At 51.0% G+C, this 14,296-nt stretch overlaps 1 protein-coding gene across 7 annotated transcripts in view; it reads left to right on the top strand.

Annotated features, from left to right (window-relative positions):
* Positions 1-14,296, top strand: part of FOXP4 (forkhead box P4) — a 142,777-nt gene that overhangs the window by 69,501 nt on the left and 58,980 nt on the right. The window lies entirely within an intron of this gene.

Here is a 14,296-nt window from a genome sequence, read left to right as displayed (position 1 = left end):
CACAGCCTGTCGTTTTCACGCAGGGCCCTCTGTCTGTCTAGTTAACACCATTAGGCTGTGACACACAGCATCATTTAATAGGAGACTGGATGAAACAGACTCTGGGGGTTCAGGCTGGCCTGATTTGCAGCTCTCGATTAAATCCAGATAAAAAGCTCCTCTCTTTCAGCTGAGTTTCACTTGGAGATTTCTGGAGTTGGTTCAAAATGAAGGGGACACAATCCCCCATTCAGGATGAAACCAGTCCCCCAAACCCCCTGCTGGCATCTGAGGCCCTCAGTCAGCAGTCCGTCCTGATACAGCAGAGGAATTAAGCATATGCTTGACTTTTTAAGAACATACTCAAGTCTCGTTGATTTCAGTGGGACTTAAGCAGGTGCTTAAATGCTTTGCTAAGTCGGGGTCTATTGGATTTAAATAGAAAAACTGCATGGAGGTTAGGGTCTGATATCATCTGGCAGGCGGAAATGTCTATTATAATAATACTTAGCTCTTCTGTAGCGCTTTTCATCAGTCAATCTCAAAGCATATTACAAAGGAGATTGGTACCATCATCCCCATTATACAGACGGGGAAACTGAGGCACGGAGGGGGGGAAGTGTCCATCTCATCATGCCTTGGATATCATGAAAGGTGGCCACAGATAGATGGATAGATATATTTTTTTTTGGATGTCTCATTTTTTGGGCACTCTCCCCAACGCAAGACTGATTTTTATTCAGTGGCGCTGAGGATCCACAGCTCCCAGGGATGCCAGTGAGAGAGGTGGGCGCTCAGCACTTTCTGTGAAACCAGGCCCCAGATCTCAGTTGGGGTGCCCCCATTCTTAGGTGCCCAACGTCAGCTGCCACTCTTGAGAACTTGGGCCTCCGTATGTCAGGATCTGGCCCCTGTTCTAAGGATCCTTGCTGATGGGATACATCTGGGGCATCGAGCCTGGCTGTGATAGTAAAGATAATGATGCTTATGTGTATTTGAAAAGCAATAAGTAGCTGCTGAGCTTGCTAGGACTCCGTATTTCAAATGTGGAGCCTCCCGCAATCCTCTTTCCTTCAACATACCCAGAGGTGCAGTCTGAATGTTACCAAAAATTGCTTTGCACCATTAAAACAAAACCTCCCCTTTTTCTCCCCTAAAAAGAAATTGCATGTGGGTGGTTACTGTCACTGTAAGTGGTTTCTTCACCCAGCATGGCATGGTTTGTGTCCCTACATTTCCGCCCCCAGGAATTCAATAACGAAACTGCCTGCAGAGCCCCTTGCTCCAGTGCAGGGGCGCTAGATGATGCTGGAAGAATCAGTTCAAGAAGTGTCGATAAAACACCTAATGCACAATGCTCTCCTGCCTCAGTGCGGGTGTGGTGTCACAAGGCTGGTGTTTTCTAGTTCCCATGTGTGTTCCCATCTCCATGCCAAGTGAAAGCCTGCCAAGTCTTAACTTGTTGATCATGAAAGGAGCTGAGTACCTGCAATCCTAGCTGATCTGAATGGGAGTCTCAGGATGGGTCTCATAGCTCCATGGGCAGGTCACGCTGAATGACATCTCTAGATCCAGACTCTCCTGAACTCTCTGAGCTTTCCCAGTGAACTGCTACAGTTGTTATGAGGCTGGGGATCAGTCATGGGCTGTTTCAAGCCAAGTCCCTGGTTCAGATGCAGCCCATGTCACCAAGTGGATGAAATTTAACATTTGGTGGCTGTTCATTGGCTCTGTGTGGGATGAGTTGGGGGGGGGGGGTTCAGTCTATATCCCATTAGGTGTGACTCTGGATCAATGGCTCTCAACGCTTGCGACCCAATGTGACATCCTCAGGGCCATACAGATAGTGTAGATATCGTGTGGATCCGGCCCACATAACATGTAAGAGAGCTACATATGCGGCTCACAATGGTAAATAGGTCGAGAACCACAGCTCTGGATACTGGAAGCCCCTCCAACTTTCTTTTAAAAGTGAGTTTAGTGCTGGTTACCAGAACGATGGACCTGGAGACTAAATCCCTGTTGACCTTTAGAACAGATGTAAGAGAGACATTGACAACTACCCCCTAGGGTGCCTTGGAAGGGGCGCCCTCTTGAGGTAAGAAAGAGGGTTTGATCCCTATTCCCACTCACTCTTTGGACTGCCAACAAGCACCAGTTGCGGTGGGAGCAACTTGTGAAACGGATGCTGCCTCTGGGATCTGGCCCGAGACCCACCAAGCTCATTTCCCATCAGCTGTCAAACAGCCATTCGGTGGGCACTACTTTGGGTCATTGTCATCGTAGGCCAGTATTGTACCCGAGGCCTGGAAGTGTCAAGCTGTATAGCCTGTTTCCAGTCCCTTTTAGAGACTAGGCAGCTGGGATCCCTGTAGTGCCACTGTCCCATGCTGCTCTGTGGCTGCGTAGAGGCCATGAATATCCAGGCAAAAAGATAGCAGTTTCACTCAGGAACCACCCCCCTTCCTGTCAACCTAGAAGCCATAGCATGGATCAGCAGGTGGCCAGCTAGGAAATAACATCCCATCCTGCTCTCTGCCTGCTGGGGGTGGGGGGAGACTCCTGTCCCCTGTGGGACAAGGTCTCTCGGACTAGAAATGTGTCTGTCATGGGAGAGGGAAGAAGGAGCTGAGGGTTTGGCGCAAACTTGTGGAAATTGCTTTTTCTTTTGTCTGCTGCGGCAGGGAGGGCGCTGAAGCGGAAAAGTGTATTTTGTTGATTTGAAACTTGAGTGAAATGGGTAATGAAGACAGATCAATAGCGGCTCCTCCGCGTTCCCTCTTGAGGACAACTAGAACAGCCCCTTTGAACTCTGCCGGTGCAGCACTGAGATTTTTCCACTTGAACCTGCAGCGCCCAGGTCTTAGGCCCCTTTCTCCAGTATCCCCTTCCCTTTGGCTGGCTGGCCTCTGCCAAATAATGATTCCTAACCAGTGGCTTGGTCCACACCCTGCAGGCTATAGGAATAATACCAGCCCAGGGGCCCAGCTGCTCCAAGGAGAGCAATGGTGTTTGGAGAGCGGATGACCAAGAAGTCACTTCAATTCTGTAAGACTTTGTTGGCCTGACAAGCTAGATGAGCGTTGCCAAAGGGTAAGGAGGGATAGCTCAGTGGTTTGAGCGTTGGCCTGCTAAACCCAGGGTTGTGAGTTCAATCCTTGAAGGGGTCATTTAGGGATCTGGGGCAAAAATTGGGGATTGGTCCTGCTTTGAGCAGGGGGCTGGACTAGACCTCCTGAGGTCCCTTCCAACCCTGATATTCTATGAAACGAAGAGAGCGCCCCACTCAGGTATCTGTCTGAGGGAAATAAGATTCCCACCCCCACCCCGGATAGACACCTGCCTTTGGGTTTTGATCCTCTGCGTCTGTTTTGTCAGTGATGCCCATTCCCAAGGCGGGAGCAGCCTGGGATGTGGTGTGATGCCTTCTCTCCCTGGGGTGTGGCAGATTTGGAAAGGGATCTTCAGCCACGGGAAATGTTCAGATGAGGGGCACTCTCCCCTGCTGTGGGGATACATGAGCCATCTTCCTTTTAACTCGTATGGCCTTTCAGCTCAGCGGGGTACTATTCGTTTCTGCCTACTGGGGTGCCTGGCACTGGCGAGGATGTGTGCAGGTGAGACCATACAGCATATTCATAGCTTTTACGCCTGACTGAAACATCAAACTCACCTGCTCTCCTCTGCACAGGTGCATACACTCGCTCACATTCACCCACATACTTGCTCTCCTGCCTTCACCTTTGCCCAGAAAGGCTCCCTCGTGCACCACCTCTCCTGGGCGCGCTCCACGGGCTCGCCCCTGGATCCGTTCCCAGTTGCCACAGCACCCTGTGAAATCGCTCTCAGCAGTGCGGAGAGAGCACTAGACGTGTGTAAAACACAACCAGAAAAAGGAAGGCTGGTGCAGTGGCTAGGGCACTACCCTGGGACTGGGGAGACCTGGGTTCAACTCCCTGCCCTACCCATATGAGCTTGGGTCACTCACGTAGTCTCTCTGGCCCAGATTTTTTTTTTTTAAAGGTATTTAGGGGTTGTGGCACTCAGCGTTGCAATGCCTAAGTCTCATTTTAAAAAGTGATTTGGGCACTTAAGGGCCTAAACCCCATTAACTCTCAATGGGATTGTTGTCTCGTAAATGCTGAAACCCCTTTGGAAAGTGAGATTTAGGTTCCTAAATCAGTTAGGCCTTGCAATGCTGAGCGCAGCAACACCTACATACCTTGGGGATCTGAGGCCAGATTTTCCATCAGTTAAATGGGGATAACCGTACTTCCCCACCTCACAGAGCTGCTGCGAGGATAAATACACGGGGAACTTGTGAGCTGCTCAGATATTGTGGTGATAGGGGCCATATAAATACCTAAGAGATCTATCCAGAGAAACCATTCTGCATTTGTAGCTGTTTGTACTCACACCAGCTACTCATGGTATAAGGTAATGAAGAATCCATCTCATGTTCTCATCTATACGCAAAGTTCACTGTCTTGTTCTGATTCTCCATGGTATGTGTATATTGCTTGACGCTCTCGCTGCAAGCCTCCTCTTGCCTCTGTTGAGTTTTACTATTGACTTGAAACAGCAGAGTAGATTCCAGGGGCTGTTTCCAGGCTTACTCAGTGGGGTTTTAAATTGGGAGTCGCTCCCCGGAGGTCCGTGGCATTATTGCAGCATAATATCAGAATCCAGGTACGAGTGTTTAAAGCCCTCCCTGTTGCCTTTTAAAACGGAGTCGAGACCAAATAAACTCCAGAGCCTGAAACGCAGGCAGCCACTTCCTGCAGCCCAGCTGGAGATGTGTCGGCCTGATGCTTTCTTGGGATCCGGCAAATATAGTGATGGGGCTTGGGCTGGGGCTTGCTCTCAAGTGGGGTGGGTGTATCTGGGGGGGGATTCGTCATTACAATCTGTTGTTCTTCTAGTCCAAATTCAAAGTGAAATGCTTTGGGCCGTCTGCCTGCATGGAGCAGTATCCCAGGTAGAGAGTAGATGAGAATGTCTGCGCTATAGGGGGATATATGGCTTATGTGTCTATCATGGTCCATCCACTTAAAGAAAAGCCATTGTAAGGTTGGTGTTGGCCAGGTATTTGTTCCCTTTCCTCGTCTAGCTTGTCCCATCCCCGTCGCAGACCCACTTGATGTGTTTTGTGTTTTGTTTTCAGATTCAAAAAGGATGTTCTTAAAATTATCTTTATCTTAATCATGGGCTTTGAGTTCCTATCGTACAGTGCCCTGAGCTGTGTGGCCAATATACATGCTTTCAAATGAAGCTGGTGTGTGTGTGTGTGTGTATATATAATATATAGTGTGTATACCTAAATACACACCTTGATTGTGCAGCGAGATGCACATGGTAGGCCCATGTGCTGTTTTATGGTCCCACTCCAGTAAATGGGATTCTGGCGTCTGCATGCAACAGATTACAGGATCAGGGCCGTAGCGGTGCAGCTGGGTTTGCTCTTCTGTGTTAGCTTTTCGACTGGGATATACGGGAAAGGGTTTAGTTGAGCAAGAAAAGTGACTAAAGACCTTTCTCTCTAAATGCTCTAACTTACTGTTCCCAGCTTGCTCATTATGTTGCCTGACCCTTTGTGTTTCATGTAGTTTCCCAGCTTCTTGGAAATATGCTCCTATGATTAACATTGTTTCTAACTGAAGCTGAAGATCTGTCCATTAACTCTTTGAGGCTGGGCAAGTTGTGGGTTTTCTAATATTCCACGTGCGAGTGGGGAATGGCCCCAGCCCTGACTTGTGAAGATAAATTGCATCTCTCAAGCTTCAAACTTTTGTGTCTCCTGAGATAAGAGGATTCGCTCCCTACGATTGTGGAATCATGGGTCCCCACCACCCCTGCTTCTCCACTACTGCAAGGTTCCTGTCTGGGATATCAACTCCAGGAATGAAGGGGGTCTTTAATTTCCTCCTTCATTGAGTTTCGGACTTCCTTTATGCTGCTCCAGTAAGTCAAACTCCAAGCAAGAAGGCAGTTCAGCCAACATAGTCATTCAGTGTGCGGCTTTCCCCTGTTCTGCTTCACTAATGAACCTCAACCCTGATCTGGAAGGAACGTTCTCTTCTGGGTTGCAAAGGAAGGTTTATTTTTCACAATGCTCATTCAGTCCTGAAATCTCTTTCCTGTAAGAATCCTGCCTACCAGAGTCTGCTCTGTGACGCCAGTGTAAATCCCATTGAATGCCACTGGCTTCCGTGAACTTGCTTCAAATTTATACCCAGACCAGAACTTCCCCTTTAACATGAGACTTGTTTTCCACCCACAGACTGGTTATTTCCCCCCATCCCCTGCCGCCCTCCCGTCTCCGGCACTGTGGGATTAGAGCCAAGACAGCTCAGAAAATCACCCTTTCATCCCTCTCCTCCCGCCGATTCTGTTCTCAAATCAGAGATACAACGTCAAGGCATTTGTGAAAGGGCCAAAGCGGTTTAGTAAGCAGTTTTGTGGAATGGCAGTGGACCAAGGAGTGCGTCATTCCCTTCTTAGCTCGCTATCTGGCAGATGCCAGCTATGACACATAATACAGGCCATTCTTGGAGAGAAGAATCCAGCAGTCCAGGCTGCCAGGGCAAAGCTTTTGTGGTGATTCTTGGAGAGTTAATATTCAGAGAGAGGAAAACGTTCAGCTCCCAGGGAAGGGAGGCATTAGGGTGGCTGGAGATAGGAAGAGGTGTGGTGGGAGCCATTGAGCACTGTGTAGGCTTCCAAATGGCCATGCTGGTTCCTTCGCCTCGATTTGGACCTGCCACATGTTACCATGGTATGCCGTTGCTTTTCTATACTGCCCACGCTGCGTTAGGTGCTGTACAAAGAATAAAACCCAACCCCATGCCCCAGTAATCTCCTACTCTGTTAACATCTACCACTACTTAGATGCAGGATAAGGGCGTGGCCATTAATGCCAAATGGCACACTGCCTTTATGTGATGGGAGAACCAGTCAACCTGGCTGGGATTTGAGACCCTAGCGCTCTATCTGTCAGATTTGAGCATTAACCCCTTGTGCCCCGGGAATAAACGGTTTATTTTTCTCAGTGCTGATCTTTCTAGCAAGAGTTCATCTCTGGTTTGAACATAGTAGATGGCTCATTAAAGCCCTATGCCTAGAACACCAGGAGCCCGATGGCTGAGATTCCGGCTTAGCCACATCCCTAGCTATTGGTCGTGGCCCTTGCAAATGAATGCCCGCATGATGGGTGTATTGCAATAGCTGTGTGAGCAAGTCATGCTTTGGCAGCATGGCTCATGTGATTGTGTCTCCCATTAAGCCTGTCCCAAGCGGTGCGTTAAAGGGCTCCGGGTTAAGTAAGCTGTTCTGCATCCATGTTTTTAGACGTCCCCTGGGTACGTGCTGCTCGGTTCACTTTCCTCTTTATCATCTCCGATGTCATTAGGCGCCTTAGTGTGGCTGTTACCAGGCCTGTGGAGATAGATGGCTTGGCATGCATCTCCTGTGCACGGATAGCAGTGGCAACCAAGACAGTTGTTCAGTTTGAGCAGCTGGGAATCCAACTAGACCCCTGCGTCAGGAACTGGTTGCGAACGATGGGGGGTGGAGAGGGTGATATTACCTCCTGCCAGTGCTTCTGTTTGCTTCTCCTTGCGCACCGTGATCTGAGGATTGAGGCTTAGCTCTCTGCGTTCTCATGCATGCCCCAATCTCGCCCAGACCCTTGGCCTCATTCTCAGGCACACAGAGCTGAGCGTCCCCAGCAAACTGAAAACCCTTCGTGTCTCTTCACTGGCTCTCTCAACGGCCTCACGGACACGCTGGCTAAGATTAGATGCTCGCAGAGCCCCTCATAACAGAGTCCTGTGTCCGAGCCCTTTTGGGGACAACTCCACATCGCTCATCTGCCTCTAGGTTTGACATGAGGATCATTGTTTCCTGGGGAAATCTTGGCTGTGGTGTGAGGTAACCCTGGTAGACAGTCCTGTTGCCTCATCTAGTTTATATTTTTTGTTTGCCTCACTTCATCTCTCTCCCTCAGTTCCTCATCTGTGAAATGGGGACAATACGCCCCCACGTTTCAGGGGCACTGACCCATTTACAAGGTGCTCAGGTACCTCTGTGATAGGGGTCATATAAGTACCCAATAGGACTGGGCGAGAATGTTTGCAATGGACAGTTGGGTTTTCGACTCAAGTAATACTTTTGTGGAAGTTTTCCACTTTTCATAGAAAATTGTGACCTTTTTGTCAACAAACCTCAAACTTCTGGTTTTCGCCTGAAAATTTGGGGGAGGGGGAGGGAGGAGGAAATCTCCGTTTTCCAACCAGCTGTAGTACCCGGACCCATGGTGACCTGAAGGGACTTGACGTTCGCTAGATAACCTGAGCCAATGGTGCAGCGAGACTGGAACCTCTCCCCTCACTTAATGTAAGACCTGGAACGAGAAATCTTCAGCCTCCAAATACACATCTTGCGGGAACCAGAGCCCAGGTACCTCTCCGCCCCCACTTCTCAAGAAGCCACAAGAACCGTCCCCCGTGTCAGCTTGGCGTCATAGCGCAAAGGGGAAAGCCATTTAAGGCAGACAAAGGTTGTATGAAAATATAATTCTGCTTTTGTTAGCAGCCATCAAACTCTAAAAGGCGCCGCTTTTGTTTTCTTGTAACGTTGTGAAAACCTCATGTCGGATCGAGAGCTGCGGTCCTCACGACTAATCGCTTCTCCTTTGTGTTTTTAGATTATAGGGGCAATTAGTGTTGTCAAAACCTCTGGCAATTCTCTTTGCTCTTGACAGGGTGTCAGTCCGCCGGGCGAGAAATGGAAGGTGTTATAACTCTCCGGTAATTAGAATGCCTCCGATTTGAAAATGCCAGCAAACGTGTATCAAATAGGACACGCTGGTGGTTGGGGCGGGGGAAGACGTTTGGATGGGGGATGCAGATGAGCGATTAATTACAGGCTCTCATTCCGAGCATGTTGCCAGCTGATGAAAGGCAAAGGGAAATTAGAGTGAGGCTTGGCTCCCCGGGAGCGGGCACGGACTCTGCGCTCTCACTTATCCTGGTGCTGCCATTGCGTGGATTTGTGTCTCTAAATCTCCAAGTGTCCCACTGCTGGGTGAGAGAATGCCCAACTGGTCAGATCATCAACCGGGCTAGGAAGAGTGGTGACAACAGCTTATCAAACTGGTCATCTCATCTAATTCCTAGGGGAACAGATAGTGGAGACCACCTCTACCTCTAAGGCTGTTTAATGGCTGCCTTGCCCTGGTAGCCAAAGAGCCTGAACTCCCCATTTCAAGGCAGTGGCTTTGCCACGGCACGTATTGAGGCCCCCCTCAGTGATACATTTGGTCTGGTGACCAGGGTTTGCAGATGTCCCAATGGCGGGAGGGCTGTGCAGCTATTTGCAGGGACTAATTTAGCACTTTCTATTTCTGTGTGTGTGTTACCATAGCACGTAGAAGCCCCAGTCATGGCCCAGGACCCTGTTGTGCTAGGCGCTGTACAGACACAGAACCGAAAGGTGCTCCCTGCCCCTGGAGTGCTTGCACTTTTCCTCCCAGAGCGAGGAGGGCAGCAGTCCGGCTTCTGCCCGGATGAAGCGCTCCTGTGGCGTCGATTTCCCAGGCTGACTTTCATCCAAGATGCCTCAGTTGCAGCCTCTGGGTGAGCATGCAACAATTAATAAATAACTTTACAAGAAGTCAGCTGAGGGAGAGAGATCTGAAATGACAAATGAAACTCCACCCACTCGGGACACCTCCCTCTAGCATAAAGCCTGAGTAAATAGATAAGCCTTGCAACCTTTCTCAAAGGTCGGCAAACTCCGGCTCAGTTGGTCCAATAGGGTGGAAGCAGAGCAAATTCCATGGAGGGTGGCCCCCTCCATGAGCCCTGCCAGCCCCAGCTCCGCCCAGCTGCTGAGATGAGCCTTAAGGGAAGAAGCAGGTCTCTTAAGTAGGTGGGATCCATATTGTGGAGATCAGGCCTGGGTTCTGTTTCTAGCTCTGGGAAGAAGTGTGCTGGAGTGATTAGAGCTGGGAGCCAGGACTCCTGGGTTCTGTTCTCAGCTGCGCCGCGAAGTGACCGTAAGCAAGTTGCTTCACCTCTTTGTGTTTGTCAAATGGGGCTAGCAGTTACCTGTCTCTGATACCCTTGATTGCAGACAGCTCTGTAAGGACAAAGAGTTACTCCCTAGGTCCAAGGCAATAACTTCAGATATACCTGCAAACACGTAACAGGTCCCGTGTTGCATAAAAGAAGCACGGGTTGCTGAGAATAAGCAAGCCACCTTGCTCTCCAAACTCCAGCCCTTCCTGCTCTATGCATGACGGGCTGGTGGTTCTTTGCAGCACCCTGGCAGCACAAATCTTAATGAACACATGTCTGGCTCTGTTTGAAAAGGGGCCAGGGGGAGGGCGCACATCAAATACCCTCAGCTGCAGTCCCTGGAAGAGTTAGGCTCCCTTCGTCCCAGGGCCCTTTCATGGTGGGGAGGGGAGTTGTAGTCTGCAGCTGATATGGCCTCGGGCAAGTTAAAAAGGACTTGGGGGGGGCCCTCATTCATTCGCAGGGTTAAACAGTGTAAATGGTGGTGGTTGAGGTCAAGCGCCTCCTACAGACAAGAATAGGTTACTGCAGCTCTCTCACAGGAAGGTTGCCAGAAATGTTAACAGTGCTGGGGCGCAGCTACTTAGCAGTTAGAGGCCTGTGCTTTATTTCAGCTGCTCCCTGCCTGGCTCAATCTCTCCCTACAAGGCTGGGATCAAAGTAGGAGGTAACTCACCACCAGCTGGAACGGAGATCTCCTCTTCCCATGCCCCACATGTGCTCTGCCTCCAGCAGGACCAGAGAGCCAGGAAAATCTTCTGCCAGATTTCGCCCCCCCCACCTCCTGGTAACCTAGCCCTCAGCTATCGCAGGGTCACTCTGGCTAAGACCAATCTAGCGTGGAGCCTCCTTGGAGAGGCAGGCTTCCCTGCTGTGGGCCTGCCGAGGTTACCTGCTCTCATGGTGACGGAGAGCGTCTAGGAGAGTTGGTTTCGGTGGAAGAGGTGTTCTGCAGATGTCAAGGGAGGGCTCATGCTGCATGCAGTCCCACGTAGAGGCGAACGGAGCAGGGTTAACATGGAATGTACAATAGCTTTACATTCCATTCCCAGGTGCTGATTTCAGCTCACCCCCTGGGCTAGCATTGCAGGGTCAAACCCCTGGAAACTATTCTGGGGTGATGTCTGCCCCCTGCGTGGACATGGGGCAGGGTGATAGGGGGGCCCTGAAATTTTCAGGATCCCCTCCAATTTTTTCTGGCTCCCAAACTTGTCCGGGGCGAAAATCATTTCCCGAGCAAATGCCCAGGATCCGACATCCAATATTACCTCAAATCACAGGGGGCGCATACACGTGCATGCTAACGTAACAGAAGTCAGCTTGGCAAGCTCTCCTAGCGCACCCGGTCCTTGGCATCGTAATTACATGGGTTACTAATGTCAGCTGGCAATAGTGGTTGGCTAGAGATGATTGATACGTTCCTCATGTCTCTGCAAATCCTGATAACTTCTCCGCAGTCTGATTTTTAGAAGTGTTTTGGCCACCAGTGTCCCCTTCCCTCCTCCTTTCTCTTTCCAGCTCTCTCTCTAGCTCCCTCCTTTACATTTAGATCAGTGCCTAGAGAAGAGGAGCAGCACCCAGCACCTATGCTGTGAAGCCCTGTGCCCAGCTCGGGTGCCTGCTGTGAGTCAGATTAATTAGAACTGTGGTCTGTGGAGCACTTAAGTGTGGCTTATGGAGAGCTGGTTGGCCCATACGGTGCTGGCTCTTCCTCCTCATTTCTTAGTGACTAAATGATATTAAAGGAAGCTTGAAAAAGATCACCACTGGGGAGGGTGGGGGAACTGCATGGCAGCCAATGGGGAGGGGGGAAGGTCCACCAGAGAGCCTCTCAAGATGTGGGGCCCATACTGTGAATAAGGCCCCATGTAAATCACAATTTCACGGAAATCATGAAATTAGCCCAATTCCGTGCTGAGCACAGGGCCCCAGTCCTTGCTCTGGGCTGAGCTAAGCCAAGACAGCTGACGCTGTGTGGTGAGACACACACGCACTCCCTGGGATAAGCCTGGTTACCACCTTCCCCACCCCCCCTCCCCCCCCAATGGGATGGGGTCAGCCCATGAACCTCCCCCAGGAGCAGCCACGGGTGTTGGAAAAATGGCAGCAGTTCAGGGAGGGGACTCGGCAGCTGTGGGTATCCCATGAAACTCAAACAATCTGAAGCTGCTTGTGACACATGGCCTGTGAGCTGGAGTCCCAGTGGACTCTGCTGCTAGGAGGGGCTGCAGGTCAAACACCTGAAACTCGGGACGTGCAATCTGTTCCTCGCAGGCTCTTACAGTGCACCACTCCCCCCGCAGGGCCCCCACCCCACACGTGCCAGTTACCCATGGACATCAAGTGGAAAGGAAAGCCATTTTTCCCTTCTGCCTCCACATTGGACTCCGAGCAGCTCGGCTCAGGCAACCCCCAAGGGGGGCGCGTTCGCTGCAGGTTGGTCGCGGGCTTCTTCCGCCCCACTTCCAAGCTCCTTCGGGTGACGACAACCCCGTTTGGGAGCCGCGGCTGCTCTATTTCGGTCGTTCTGGAGCCCGCGTGGACAGCAGTATCCGGGACTGGCATCTCTTGATACCTTTCACATTGGGATCTGCTACTCAATCCCTTGCCCTTGTTCCCACCTCTTCCCGGCTTATCACCAGTAAGAACTTCTGCTCGCCTGGGGTCAGCGCTCCCCCTCCACGCCCCGCTGCAGCGGGCTTTCTGACCCGGCCTGCTTCCAACTGGCTATATTTTAATGCAGCTGCTGGAACCAGTTTGGAAGGTGAATGACAAGCCCAAATGCCTCCCCTTTCTTCTGGGGCCCCGAGCTTGTTAGGTGTGTTTTGTCTTAGAAGAAGGGGAAGGTGAGGCTGGGGGAGGGGGAGCAGGCACGGCACTTACCCTAGAGCTGTTGCGGGTTTTCGCCCCGAGTTGTTGCCAGCGCCTTCCCTGCATGCTGCAGCACAAAGGCAGGGTGAGGAAGAGACAGTCCGGGCTGTGGGCCCGAAAACGGGATGTTGGGGCTCAACTCCTGAGCAGGTGACAGCAGTCCACCTGGGAAAAGCCACGGGCCTCCCTCCCCATTTCTCAGAGCCATCCTGTCCTTGGATGGCCCTGCAAGCAGCCCCCTGCCTTGGTTTCCCTCTTCTGGGCACTTGCAGTTCCCTTCTCCCAGGGGGCTGCTTGCCTGCCCACAGTCTCCACTGTATGTGAAAAGGCAACCACCACTTTGACTGCCCTCCAGCAGCGGCATTACAAGCATGCTTGCCTCGGTTTCCCCTTTCTTCCAGAGACCCCGGGAACTCCACACAAGCTTTCCCCCTATAAAGAGCCCTTTTCAGGAGTAATTTCTTATAAGTCCCATGACCATAGCCAAATGTCCTCAGCACGGACCGAACAGTACATTTACTTATTCTCAACTCCCAACTGTCCATCGAGAGGCCAGGTACAGCTCCAGCATCTTACCCTGCCTCACCCTGGCCCCTCTAGCTGGGGTGCTTCTCCACCCTGTTATATTCTCAGGCCTGGCTCCAGCTCTCACCTGGAGACATGGGTGGGTTCACCCCTCTACCGTTCCCCAGCCTTTAGCCCTCCCTGGCCTCCGGCTCCAGCTTTTTGAGTCAGGGAGCCTCCAGACTCTCTGTGGACTCTGGATTCTGGACTCTCCTTCAGGGCACCCCAGTCCCCTGCCTGAGGACTGTGAACTCCATTGCTTTTGGACCGTCTCTTGTAACGCTCAGGGCAGCCTTACCCTAAATGGCCTAAAATAAGATCTGGGCAAGGTTCTGAGTCCCCACAACTTCCTTTGGCTGGATGGGAGTTGTAGCTCCCAGAAGGTGCTCAGCATCTCACAGGATCGTGCCCACTGTGTGCACCACATTCTTTCCAAATCATACGCCTTGCAGCTCAAGAATCTCTGCCCCCACCTTCCCACTGCAGCTACCTCTAAGCTAACACATGCTGCATAGCAGCAGTGGGCTAGAGAAGTTCTGGCTACCGTTCTTAGCAAAAAGTGCCATGGGGACCCTAGAGATGAGAAAACCTCTGACCCCTCTCCCCCATGGCTTTTGAGATTCGGATAAAATGGAGTCCGGATCCAAACCAGACATGGTTTCGCTTTTGCAAAACCCAAACCTCTGCTGGTTCGAGGGCCTGATTTTAAAGATACAGAGCATTGATTTTTTTTGTTTTTTCCTTTTACAATTGGATTTATGGGTGTGCAGTGCCTCTGAAAATCGAGCCTTTAGGGAATGACA

Source organism: Caretta caretta, chromosome 21 (assembly GCF_965140235.1).
Source record: "Caretta caretta isolate rCarCar2 chromosome 21, rCarCar1.hap1, whole genome shotgun sequence".
Lineage (NCBI taxonomy): Eukaryota > Metazoa > Chordata > Testudines > Cheloniidae > Caretta > Caretta caretta.
Note: the sequence above shows the minus strand (reverse complement) of the source record. Positions and strands in the feature narration are given on the sequence as shown.